We start from the raw sequence: 14451 nt of genomic DNA, 5'->3' as shown, positions 1-14451 counted from the left end.
AAAATAAATGCATTTCAATAAACACGGTGCTTGTGCAAACTGGTTCCTGTTTGATGGCCCTCTGCCTTGACGCTTGTCAGCACACTTTTTTCAGCTCGAAACCTTTTATTCTCTACAGCATAGTCTGGATGATATTAGCAAACTATTATTTACTTAGCCCACTATCACTTGCTGTTATTTACAATCTCTTATTTACACATTGCCCACTGTGGCTGCCGGTTAGCCAGCCTGACATTCTTCAAACCTCTTGAAGGCAGCCCCTGAAAGACACAGCAGGGAGGCCCTGTGGAGTCTGCTAGTCTACTAACCTGAGCAGGCACTAGGACCGCCCAGACACTGTCTGCAGGCGCGCTTCTCACCCAGTCAGAAGGACTGAGCCGGTTTCGGTGTTACACAAGAGAGCAGCGGGCACCCAGGCTCAGATTGCCTCCCTTTTGCAGACAGAAGGTATAGACGATCTATTTATCACTCAGCTTTTGTACCATGTCCGCATGCCTTTCCGTGTTCACATAATCTGACGTTCTGCAGAGCTGTCCAGCTCTAACCGGTTACTCTATCATTTTATGTTAATTCCCACAGCGGATGGAAGCAACAGTGCCGTAAAGAAATGGGCTAGCTAGTCCCTGAGGCTGTGATCTGGAAGCATTTGGAGGTGTAAGTACCTGGTGTCACATCTCTAATACACTGGCGGTGCTGTCTCCCTTGACCCTTTTCCTCCTCGTCGAAGGAGCCAATGTGCTGTGCCATGGGCATGTTTCATTCATGAAGAGCAACAGAGGGGGACAGAAACCGCAAGTGATGGGCCTGAAACTCCACTTCGGAGTGGCTGTGCTCCTTCCTGAAGGCTGTAGTTTGCTAGAGAGGCTGGTTCGCACCCAGTTTGGATTGGAGAGTGATTTTGCTCAGGGCTTCAGACTACTAGCTTGGTTTCTCTTTTCAAAGCTTGCAACACTGTTTTCTAATCTCTGCTCTGGTGCAGTATGGTGTTCTCTTCCCATTTCCTTTATGTCCACAGTTCCATACTCTTATCATAGGGCAGACTTTCAGAAAGCTGCTGAGACATTCATCCCGCGGAGTAAAGCCTCGGAAGAGAAACCTGTTTCTCTCCTGCCACTTATGCTCAATGGCACAGTTAGGAGACTACACAGAGAAGCATATGAAAAATGAGCAGCCTAAGATTCTCTTCTATGCAACATGTGTGGGGAGGGAATTGTTTGCTATTAAAACATCCAAAGAAGGCCAGGCGATGGTGGCGCATGCCTTTAATCCCAGCACTCGGGAGGCAGAGGCAGGTGGATCTCTGGGAGTTCGAGGCCAGCCTGGTCTACAAGAGCTAGTTCCGGGACGGGCACCAAAGCTACAGAGAAACCCTGTCTCGAAAAACCAAAAAAAAAAATCTAAAGAAACACAGTTTTATGAGGAAAAGTGACATTTTTCTATAAGTAATTAACAGGTCTATCGAAGAGGCCTTCCAGGGCCTCGGAACTGATTCCAGGCGTTGAGAACTTTAAGATGTGGTTAGATTGTTAGGTATGTTGAGTTCCTCAGTAATCCATTTAGATGTGTGTATGTCTGCTGCCAATTTCAGAGATCCATTCAGAGATGTTTCTAATGTTGAGTTTATTAGCAGTCAGTTCATGTTTGTAAGATAAACTCAGGGAAAGAAAACAATCAAGATACAACGCAAGACATCAATGTCATGAGTTCACTGAGAGAAAGCACTTATTAAGGGACTTATAAATCCATTTAATGGATCGAGACATTTTCTGTTTAGATGCCAAATATCTGATACATTGAAATGCCCTGAATAGGAATGTATTCAGTAATGAAACCGAAACCTTTGCCTATAGTTCTCCTAAAACATTGTGTTTGGCAAGGAGAGACAAAGGCTGTAGGGGTAGCTATGATTTACTGGAGTATTTCATACTTCTTATGTTTTAAATATGGAACTCTAATAATTACCATATAAATACGGCATATATTATTTTAAATGAAGTTAAAATTTGTTGAAACTATCAATTTGCGGTGTCTTTTCTATGTATCAAATACACAGAAAGCAAATGTTAATATCTCTACATGACAGTTCTTAAGCAGAGAAAAGCATTCTCATTGACATTCGGGTTAGAGAGAACATTCAGGTTAGACATAGTAAATGCCTTTCATTGATTTCAGAACCCAGGGTACATTTTAATTTTACTTCTCAGTTGTTGACATAGCTGTGGTCCAGGAGCCTGTAAACTTTGTGTGATGTCTCCTGTACTTCAGGAAGTTTTTCTGTCTTTCAACTAGAAACATGACTCAATTCTTCGAATTAAAGCTTAGGTAGGAGAACTCATGCCCACCAAAGAGTGGTCTGCATGCTTACTCTTCGGTTTTATGTGACACATACTGTGTTAGTTTGAATGTAAGTGGCCCCTATAAGCTCATAGGGAGTGGCACTATTAGGAGGTGTGGCCTTGTTGAAGGAAGTGTGTCACTGTGGGAGCAGACTCTGAGGTCTCTTTTGCTTAAAAATCTCTTGGCATAACAGAGACCATTTTCCTGTTGCTTGTAAGACGTAGGATTCTCAGCCTCTTCCCCAGCACCATGTCTGCCTGCATGCTGCCATGCTCTCCTTTATGGTGATAATGGTCTGAACCTCTGAAACTGTCAACGAGCTACACCGGTTAAGTGTTTTCCTTATAAGGGATGACCACGGTCATGATGTCTCTTCAGGGCAATAGAACACTGACTAAGACAACTGTCATTATCAGTCATCAAATCATTTAAAAATAGATTGATTATGTGTGGATTCAATGTGTGGAAAGTTATCCCCAAAACACAGACGTTATTCAGCACTGGCTACTCTTCCCAGAAAGCAACTCCTCCTGAACTTCAGTCTCTAACTGAGGTCAGCCAGGAGAACCTGCCTAGCTGCCTACTATGGCTGCAAAGCTTGGAGGACGTCTGGAATGGCTGGCAGACAAGCGGAGTTTAAGCTGAAGAATATACACAGGCTGAAACCAGTCTGCTACAGTGTGGAAGCAATAAGAATCTGGTGACTTCCCAGAGAACAGGCCTGCCATCTGAGATTCAATATTGTTTAAATTTCAGAGGTCATGGTCAGGTGGACATTTGCGGCTCACTGTTTACTTAAAAGAGGTTCAGCTAATAGTGAACTTGGTTTCGTTGATTTTTAGCACTGGCATTTTTTTTTCCCCTAAAAGGACATTTTCCCAATATTCATTTTTTACGTGGTTTTTACACCATTAATTCACGCACATGGAAGGGTACCCTCTTTAAAAGGATACTTTGCTATAATAACTGACTTTCCTTTGTGTGTGCTCGGCACCTGTCCATTGCTTAGAGACAGTGGCTCCCAGGATTACCAAACAGAAAAATGAAGTCAAGCAGGGTCAGCTTCTGATAGGAATCTGGGGATGGGAGGAGGCAGTGTTCATTGAATGGATAAAAAAAGAGATTCTTAAGAAGTGAGAAACTGCCCTTCTGGATTCATGCAGAAAGAAAATCACAATTCAAATATGAATTTTGAGGAGCAGTTGCCCTACATAAGCCACCACAGGCTAAAATTTCATGTAACTTGAGATTTATTTTTTTCTTTTGCAAGCTAATTATACTTTTCCCTTATTAAATAAAATGCTGGAAGGGAAAGGGAAGCCACGGAGAGCACAACGGTGGAATCATGTTCACACTAGTGTGAACTTACTTTGTTGCAGAATAACAAAAAGAGAACGTTGGGATTTACCTAGTGCTGAGACCCAAGGTATTGTTGCTTCCAGAACTGAAAATTTCTTATAAAGAAAGAGTCTGAGCAGTGCCTAGGGGCCCACTCCTGATATGCCAACACTTGAGAGGCCGTAGCAGGAGGATTACAGGCTCTAGTCTAGACTGGGCTACGTAAGGAGTTCTAGGCCAATGTGAGCTGCACATGAAAATCCTGCTTCATAAACACTAGAGACAAAGAGAGGGAGATAAGAAGATGAAGAAGAAGAAAATGGAGGAAGACAAGGAGAAGAAGGAACTGAACACATACATAGCAGAAAGCTTTAGAAATCCAGTCTTTGAGAAGAAAGCCAAAGCACACAATGTGTGCTATGCATTTGTTGATAAGCAGGCTAATTCAGAATATTGTTTGGATTTCCTCTTTCTGCTTCACATAACGGTGTGGACATGGCTGTCACTGTCATGTCCTCAGGCTGAGGACTTAGAGTAAAGGGAAAGAAGAAGGAGATTCTGAGTGTCAGCATTCACCTCTCTCTGGCCGCGACTGTGGGTAGAATGTGACCAGCCACCTCATACCACTGCCACCGTGACTTTCCTTACAGCACGGGCTGTCTCCTCAAACTGTGAACTAAGGCTTATCCCATCTTGTCTTAAGACATTTTTGCCAAGTGTTCTGCACAACAATGAGATAAATAATTAATACACCTTCCCACCAGCATTACTTGTGAATCTTCCAGAAAGTTCAAGCACTCAAAATGCAGAGCTGTAGAGCCAAGTAGAGACTAAAACCTCCACAACACAACTCCTGCGCCTAAGGCTTCCGCACATAAGGGGTGGAAAGACTGTAGGGGAACAGGAAGCAGGGAGGTGCTGTGACTCAGAGCTGCTGCTGAATGCCAGAAGCTACACTCATAAAGTCTCACGGACATGACTTTCTAGACATGAGCTGAACAGGAGCAACAATAGACAGAGAGAGCTGGAGAGACTCAACCCTACACAAAGAACTCCAGACAGCTAAGGGATGCTGAGACACACTAATGGATTACCTAATACCAAATGGTTTTTCCCCAAACACACACACACACACACACACACACACACACACGCACGCACGCACGCACGCACGCACGCAACATTATACAGACTGAACAGGGTGTTTTTATGTATTTAGGAATACACAAATTAGTGTTTGTGTGTGTGTGTGTGTGTGTGTGTGTGTATGGTGTATGTGTGTACAATCAATGAAAAGGGAGACCATGAATTTGAAGAACAAGGAAGGTTATATGGGAGTGTATACCAGATAGAGGGAGGGAAAGAGGAAACTACATAGTTACTTTATAATCTCATAAAATATTTAGAAAGGTTACACTGACATCGATTTTTCTGGTCTTAAAGCCATAAACACTGTGGTTGACCAGTGTTAATTCTGATGCTATCCTTCCAGAGAATAGTGCTCTAAGATGAATATACTCAGCAGGTTAGACTCACAGCTTGTGGCTAAACTGTGCATACCCATATTCGGCTCTGCCCATCAAGTACAACTTGAGAAATTCAATATAGCTAAACCTGGCACATCACAATGTACAGCACAGAGTTCAGATTCAAGTTCGTGGATGAAGAAAGTAGTTAATTGAGAACTGGAGTTACTTACATCTAAGTGCTTGAGGTTTGCAATCTCCTTACCTTGCCCTGAAGATATACACACATACACAAATAACCACATTTCTATACCAAACCGACTGCTTGAGTTCCTTTACATTTTTTTCCCTTCAATGTATTTTGGTCATGTTTTTTCTCCTCCCAACTCATTCTGGACTCCCCCCTCTCTCCACCCCAATTCCAATTCTTTGAGAGTCAGGTTTTAAGTGAGAAAGCACGGTACCACGATTTAAAATTTTCCCTCCATCACCTCTCAATGGTGCAGGTGGACACAGAGGTGGATATTTCAGAAATGTCATCTCACTGAAAATCAGACTGGGATGGAACGGGTTAGATGCAGACGAATCTATTTTATAAAAAAATATCAAAATGAAAATTTAAATTTTTGAATAGGAAAAGACTAACATAGAACAGAGACATGTCTGTGTGTCCTTAAGCATGCATAATTCTGATGAGGGTAGATTTACATAGGAAACTCTTTAAAGTGGCAGCCATTGATAAATTAATAAATTCGTATTAAACCCTTGTGCAGAACTGTGAACGGTCTGCATCCTGTGAAGGGTAGGTGTGCCACAACAAGGTGTTCTGAGCAAAAATTTATCTAATGAGAGATTGATAGACAGCTAGCTGTTTCCACTTCCTCTCTATTGTTAACAGAGCACTAATGTACATGAAGGAGCGTTTATGTCTATGGCAGGAAATAGCACTCTTGGGGTGTATGCCCAAGAATTGTATAGCTTGATCATGTAGTAAATCTGTTTGTAGATTTCTGAGGACCCTCCACACTGATCTCCGTAATGATTGCACCTGTTTGCACTATCACCAGCACTGAATAGGTCTTCCTCTTTTCTCACATCACATTTGTTGCCATAAAAAAAAAAATAAACTTTAGTTATTCTGATTAGGGTATCATGAAATCTCAAAGTAGTTTTAATTTGCATTTCCCTGGTACCTACTACCTACTATTGTATAAAGGTCTGAACAGAAATGTGCATATTAAAAAAGTTTAAATGATGTTACCTTATTACAGGCCAACAATATCCCTGCTAGAGGCATGCCACATGATCACAAATTTTGGAATTCTTGAGAAATGAGATTGCATATACACAAAAATATCATAGACTATTGCCAATGCCCTTGGTTACACTCCAGAACTTCACAACAAGAAAAGACCCCTGTTGCTGAAGTCACTTACAGTTTCTTGGTGCAAAACCCCCTCCCTAAAACTAATGAATATGCATACCGCTAATCAAGATAGGGAGGAAGGAGGCTGCATCCTAAACACGCTGGAACTAGACTGTGGAGCAACACTGAAGACAAAATATTGGAGTCACTGTAAAAGCAAGGTAGAATGATAAGATAGGGAAATGGAGGGAGGAATCTGACTTAGAGCATTGTTAGAGAAATTGGTAACTATGTTAGTAACTTCAGATTTCAATTTAAGTACAAATGTCATAAATTTTGTCTTTATAAAAATAAAAGAAGGGCCTGGAGAGATGGCACAGTGGTTAAGAGCACTTCGTTGTTCTTTCCAAACACCAGCGTTAGATTCCCCAGCACACACATGAGGCAGCTCCCAACTGCAATTCCTGCATGTGTGTCATGTGCCTAAACTCATGCAAGGACACACACATGCGCAGATAAAAACAAATAGCTAATCAGTAATTAAGCAATAGAAAGGACAATGATTAACCCATGCACAGCAGGCAAGTAGCAAAAACAAATAAACCAGTAGAAAGTTCATAAGTGGAAGCACATAATTCATATCAGTGGGTATGATGCTATGTGTGGATTATTCATCCTGTGTTTAAAAAAGAATCCTTGACTGGAGAGATGGCAGTGGCTGAAAATATCCACAGCTCCTGCAGAGGATGGGAGTTCAAGTCCCAGGGCCCTCTGACTGCAATGCAATTCCAAGGCATCTGATAGCTCTGGCCTTCATGGGCACTGTATTTGCACACACAAACACACACACACACACACACACACACACACACGCATGCACACACAATAAGAAAATTTAAAAAGAAATTCCCCTTATACATTTCTTTTAAAGAAATACATTTAAGACACAGTGGCATCAAAAATTTTCAAGTGAGATTGAGTTTGCCTATATACCAGCTGCCTAGTTCATGCCCTTTGCTGTTGTAGCACCTAGAGGGATAACGTGAAGTTATGGGGATTCTGTGTTCCTCATTGGGATAACACAAGAAACCAATAGGCAAGAAGGGACCTCATTTTCTATTTACCTTCATGCAAATCTAACAAGCTCATGAGAAATGAAATTTTCTGCTTGGAAGTTTCTCTTATAAAGACAAATTTCTAGGATAGAAAGTTCAAATTCCATACAGAATATTAGCTGACCCACTGTGTCAGCTGGGTGGTGGTGGCACACGCTTTTAATCCCAGCACTTGGGAGGCAGAGGCAGGCAGATCTCTGTGAGTTATGGTCTACAAGCCTGGTCTACATGAGCTAGTTCCAGGACAGGCTCCAAAGCTACATAAAAACTTGGTCTTGAAAAACAAAACAAAAAACCAAACACATGGAAACACTTATGTGCAGTCAATGGAGGGAAGAAAGAAATCTTTAGTGACTTTTCTGCTTTAGGCAGCCTTTGGCATTTAGTTCCTTTTTTTTTTTTTTTAACCAAAAATAATGTATCTGGGATTACTACTCCATTTCCAAGGGTATTTTGAATAAAAGAAAAAAAATTCCCCAAAGCTGAAATCCAGGTATGGACTAAGAGCACATCTAGCAAACACACAGTCCTCCATCACCCACCTATTAGCAAGCACAATAAGTTCTTCTCACGTTCTATTTTATGTGTGCACTCTGTTTGCCCCTTGGTTTGTTTTTGTTGTTTATAAAACTTAGTTTTTATAGTTAAGTCAATACATTTTTCTCTGAGAATCATAAGTCTTGGGTTGGCATAAAATACATCATTCTTGCTATTAAAATAATGACCATTTTATTTTGTACCTGAAGATATTTAATTTAGCCATAAGGATTTTAGGAGTGAATTCACATCATTAAACAAGGGATTGTTGATATACTTTAAATATCTATCAGGTACTTCTAAATGAATATTGCAGCAAGATTAATTGTAGCAGGTGGATTTCACTGCAGAAAATATAATTAAGATTTAAAAATTCATAAACTAATGGTAAAAGGTACCATTCACCAGTAAAATATATCCATCTGGAGTGTATGAGTATTCAGAATATTCTCCAAAATGCATAAAAGAGTACATAAAATAAGAATAAAGGACAAACCTGCAATATTAGTGAAAAGTTTCACCATAAATCTTTCAGATTTGGGGCAAACATTAAGGACACTGAAGTACTAAATGATATCAGTTAAGTCTTAAATATCTGTGAGGCCCACACCTGACAAAACAGTCTGCTGGGCAATAATAGCTGTTTATTCTACATAAACAGTTAAAGGGGGAGGTTACGACACAAAACATGTCTCGACAGACGAGGAAGCTCAATGTACACAATTATATCTATTTAATCACAACAAAAAAATGCCTCTTTGTAGTAGGAGGTTATTTGTTGTTCCTGGCTGCTCAGACCCGAAATAAACACACAGAAATTGTATTAACTCTTACATATTAATTTAACCCATTTCTAGTAATATGCATATCACCACCAGTCTGTGGCTTACTGGGTAAAGTTCTGGCATCTGTATCTGGTGGGGCTACATGGCTTCTCCTTACTCTGCCTCTTTCTCCCAGCATTCAGTTTAGTCTTTCCTACCTAGCTCCATTCTACCCCATCACGGGCTCAAGACAGTTTCTTTATTAACCAACAGTATTCAACAGCATGCAGGGGGAATCCCATATCACCTATTTATCCTAAGCATGAGTCATGCAAAGTTCTACCAGACAGCTTTGTCCAAATGCAGGCACAAAATGGTTACCAAATCTCATTTGATACAAGAATCCATGTGCCTCATTGGGGTTATTTCTAAGGCACAAGGATTTCTTTGTTTGTTTGTTTGTTTGTTTGCCCCCCCCCTTACCCCAGTGTACTGTTCCTGAAGGAACAACTCAGAATTTCCCCTCTCATGATTCTCATGCTAATTAACCAAACGTCTGCTGGATCTACTATGGTGAAGACCTAGGGTTGCTGTGAAGAGCTTCCATAACTATGGCAACTCCTACAAATGAAAACATTTGATTGATTTAATTGAGGCTACTTATTTACAGTTTCAGAGGTTCAGTTCATTATCATCAGGATAGGGAGCATGGTGACATGCAAGCAAACGGGGTGCAGGAGCTGCCAGCTCTACATCTTGATTCCAAGGCAACATAAAATCCACTGACTGTCACACTGAGTTAAGGTTGAGAAAAGAGACCTCAGAGCCCACCCCAACAGTGACACGCTTCCTCCAATGAGGCCCACAAGTCCTAGTGGTGCCACTCTCTTTGGGATCCATTTCCTTTCAAACCATCACAGGTGACTATACCTGAAAGGTAAATTCTCATTTTCAAGGTTAAATATAACCCACAATTCAATTTTAAGATGAAGGGGAAAACACCAAAAGAAGTTGTTGGGCTCCGCAGAGCTGGAGTCACAGATGTTTGGAAGCCCGGTGTGTGCTGGGAATTGGAATTAAGGTTCTCTGCAGGAGTGCACATGTTCGGAAAAACTAAGCTGTTTTCCCCACCTTGTTGTAAGTTTAAATAGCACATCGTTGGGTATATTGATGGGGTACAGTGTGATAGATAGCTTGATGCATGTATACAGTGTCTAGTGAGAAATCAGGTAATTAGCATTTCTGTCTCTTTAATAAATTATTGCTTCTTTTGTGTTGGGAACATTTGAAACTCTCCCCACACTTTTTAAGAAATGCCCAGCAATGCTTTGGTGTAGTTTGGTGGTAAAGCCCTTGCCTAGGAAGTGTGAGAACCTAGATTCCATCCCCAGAACTGCAAAAATGTGTGTGTTGTGTGCATATGTCTATCTGTTTGTGTTATATATTATACTCATGCTACTGTGCTACAGAACACTAAACTTTAATCTCTATACCCTTATTTTTTTAATAAAGAGAATTTTCCAACAACATAAACACCAGTCAAATCCATTATTGAAGGAATCTTGGAGTGTCTGGCATGGGTATTCTAAATTTGTGTGTGTCTATGTTACTTTTATTACTATTTTGTCCTTACTTCTTTTTTGTTTTTGTTTTTTTGTTTTTTTGAGACAGGGTTCCTCTGTGGCTTTTGGAGCCTGTCCTGGAACTCGCTCCTGTAGATCAGGTTGGCCTCGAACTTACACAGATCCGCCTGCCTCTGCCTCCCGAGTGCTGGGATTAATGGCGTACACCACCACTGCCCAGCTGGACTTTACTTCTTCAATAAGTTGTTCAAAATAAACTAAAACAAAGACTTTTTATGACTTTAAGACCACCCCAAGTGCTGGAGAGAGGGCTTGATGGGGGCATGCTGGGGGCTTGCTGAAGCTTCCTGGATACAAGCTTAACTCCAGGTTCAGTGAACTCCACTGTATTGGGGTGCCGTATAAGAAAGGAAGCTAAATGTGAACCTGCAAGGAAGCTCATAAGCAGTTGTCCCCCATTTTCTTCGTTTTAGTAACTGCCTTCAGGTCCTGCCTTGAGCTCCTGCCTTAACTTCCCCTGCTAATAGACGATATAATTTGTAAGCTGAAACAAACCCTGGCCTCCCCAAACTGTTTTGTTTATAGCATTTTGCAACAACAGAAAGCAAACTTGAATAGGTCTAAATTACAGAATTCTACAAGTTTACGTATTTTCTAGGCTTTTAATTAATAAAAAAAAAATTGAGTTAAACTAAATGTATTTCAACCTAGACTATAGTGTCCAACCAATAAGGTCATTACTATTTATTTATTACTATTTAACTGTAAAATTATAAAGTTAAATTGTTAAAATTTGAATACAGTATAAAAATTCCCTCAGTTATACTTTCTGTTTATTTGTTTGTTTGTTTGCTTGTGAGGTGTAGTATGGCTGCGCAGCCCAGGCTAACTTGAAATTTCTGACTCCCTTGCCTCAGTTTCTCAAGCTCTGGAGTTATAGGGCCGCAACACCACAACTCCTGCACTGTTTTTCCTGAAAGAGTTGTATACTCATCTTCACAAATGTAAGCAACTGAGATAAAAAATTTATTGACTTGAAAACACTGTTCTTCAAAGGTTATTAATGTTTCTATTTTGGAAAAAAAAGGAGAAAGGATTAATAGGAATTATATTCTTCTATTGCATTACAGTCAAGGAAATAAATACATACAGTCCAAGTAATGGGTACCTTCTCCCTCATGATTGCCCAAATGTTTCCGTTTGTATGACCAAGATGCTTAGCTAGTCACTTTGACTTTCCTCTAAGGTCACCTTCTATAAACAGCTATTGAGTCATTGACTGCGGTTTCTTAGTCCATCGCTGACCCTGGGCCGGCTTATGGAAGCAGCTTTCTGTCCTGTCGATATGGAACTTGTCTTGCATCGGTTTATCGACTTTAGTGAAGCTGCGGGTACCTAGATAGACGGTCAGAGAAAGTGGCATTCTACCCTTGCCTGAGAAAATAATAACAACTTGATTGGCCAAATAATAGCTCAACCTTTACTGTCAATATCAGTTATAGGACATTTATGTTCAGATGTTCAAGTGAATTGAATGTGAGGAGTTTCTAAAAGTTGCGAGAAGAATGATCATAGTTTTATTTTCTTTACTCTCTTGGTGCGTTATGGGATCTTTGCACATACCTCTTGGGATGTGTTTATGAATATTCTCTGCCGATTTTGAGATCTTTTCTAGGATGTGAACACATAATGATCTCTATTTTCACAATTTAACCCAGCATTTGGTGAAGATAGCTGGTCGATATATGTTTATTGGGGTGTTACAGATGGGTGGTTGGAATCCTTTTCCATAGCTGGATAGAAATCAGAATAGCAAGTACCAGCCCCTTTAGTGTTGACAGCCCCAGAGGCTCACGCACTGAGCATCCAAACCCAGAAGCATTGAGGACTAAGCCTTGAGATTTAAGGGCTTATGATTCTTAAGCACTCAGTGTCAGGGGCTAATTGCCGTTAGTGCTCAGGTGCTGATTGCCCTGGGCTTAGGGTGCGCTGAGGGTGCAAGCACTTAGTGACTGGAGCACGGCCTCTAAGTGCCGAGGACAGAACCTGAGCCTCCAGCCTTGGTGCTTTTGGGACTCTCCCGTTAACTGGGGCCTGCAGTTTGAAGCAGCGGCTCCCGCTCTTGACTCTGCACAGGGCCTCATCTTCTCTACCATCGCTCATCTTCTTAATGCTTCCAGTTTCTCTCCAGTCTGAGGTTCCGCCCTCAGTCTCTGCAACTCTTTAGCCATCTCCTGTTATATACTGGAGTTTCGGGTTGGGAGATAGGGGTGGCTCACGTTTTCTTGCGGCTCTGAAATTCTCAGCGGCTTTTGGGTTCATCCGCTCCTGGTGACTCTACTTATTCTCCAGCTGATACCACAATGCCATTGTCACTGCAATTGAAAGTCCTAGATTTTGTCTGCTTTCTGAGCAGTCAGCTCAGCCTGCTCTGTCTGCTATAAAAACATAGTAGCTAAAAACAAAACAAACAAAACAAAATCTGGTAAAAATTTTTATTGGGGCTTATGCTACAATACCAAGAGGTTGTACAAAAGAGAATCCCCCAAACTAACACGGAAGTCATAGCAAACACCCTCTCTAAGCAATCAGAAAAAGGTGTTCCATGCCTTTGTGTGGACTGAAATTCCACAAATCACAGCTTGGAGTATATACGGTTTCTGGTTTACCACAAGCCCTTTATAAAAACCAATCACGAGTTTCACATGAGTACAACTTCCTTTCTATTCGTCACAGACTGTGTCAGGTGGTGGCTTTCTACTCTCTGATGCTGTCAAAGACCATAATGAAATGGTCCAGAGTAAACTACAGGCAAAGTTATTTGTTGGATCTGCAGGTAGGGTCACATCAAGATCATAACTGGCCGAGTTGTGGTGGCTCAGGCTTTTAATCCCAGCACTAGGAACTACAAGAGCTAGTTCCTAGTTCCAGGACAGGCTCCAAAGTTACAGAGAAACTCTTCTTAGACCCCCCCCCCCAAAAAAAAAACAACGAACAAACAAACAAGATCATGACTGAAGTGATGTTTTCTGTTATCGATACAGGCTGCAGCAGTTTTGACTGGAGTAAGTTCCTGAAGCAAAAGTCTGTGGCTTCAGTGGCATATGCCCTTACTGTGTTCCTTGTGTTGGAGCATGGTTTCCTCAAGGACTTTGCCATGTAGTCACAACAGCTGGGATGTCATGAGGTCAGCAGAGCAAGTGGCCATCGTGGGCTCTTTGGCTGGCAGCTAACCTTTCAAGGCAACCAGACTAGGGAAATATCTTTCTGCTGTCAATCAAGGGTTAAAAGACCACACAGTTTTCTTCCCTTACTGGGGGAGTGCCAACAGCAAAGAAGCTTGGAATCAGCATTCATTTTTTTTTTAAAGATTTACTTATTTATTATGTGTACAGTGTCCTGCCTGCATGTATGCCTGCAGGCCAGAAGAGGGCACCAGATCTTATTATAGATGGTTGTGAGCCACCATATGGTTGCTGGGAATTGAACTCAGGACCTTTGGAAGAGCAGGCAGTGCTCTTAACCACTGAGTCATCTCTCTAGCCCGGAATTAACATTCTTAACAGTGCTTAGTGATGCTTATAACCCTTAGGCAGATGCCCTTACCAGAGTTGTGTTCTAGTCTTAGAGAGTCAGCAAGTGAGTAAATGAATGGCTCTAGATGGTTGAACATAATAAGAAAAAAATATTAGAACGTGAACTCATCTAAAAATTTTCTTAGATAAGTGAACTTTTTATTTTAAATTAATGTCACTGTATCTAGAGTGTTAGACTAATATTGAATAGGAAAGATTTTTGAAGATGAGACAAACATTTTAATTATGGACAATGTGTGGTGGGGGACAGTGGGCAGGAAACAGAGCACTCCATGCAAAGGGAGATTGAGTATGTTTTGTTAAAGAGGGGCTGTAGGGGGAGGAAGGCAGAGAAAGACAGGGAAAGAAA

At 41.2% G+C, this 14451-nt stretch overlaps 1 protein-coding gene across 1 annotated transcript in view; it reads left to right on the top strand.

Moving 5' to 3' along the window:
• The first annotated feature begins 367 nt into the window (after positions 1–367).
• Positions 368–14451, top strand: part of Rab27b (RAB27B, member RAS oncogene family) — a 147301-nt gene continuing 133217 nt past the window's right edge. Inside the window, exons 1-2 of the mRNA XM_005356243.2 lie at positions 368–447; positions 580–654. The gene's annotated coding sequence lies outside the window, so the exon portion shown is untranslated. The remainder of the gene's footprint in view (positions 448–579; positions 655–14451) is intronic.

Source organism: Microtus ochrogaster, chromosome 18, assembly GCF_000317375.1.
Source record: "Microtus ochrogaster isolate Prairie Vole_2 chromosome 18, MicOch1.0, whole genome shotgun sequence".
NCBI classification, from domain to species: Eukaryota; Metazoa; Chordata; class Mammalia; order Rodentia; family Cricetidae; genus Microtus; species Microtus ochrogaster.
This window is presented reverse-complemented; position numbering and strand designations above follow the sequence as displayed.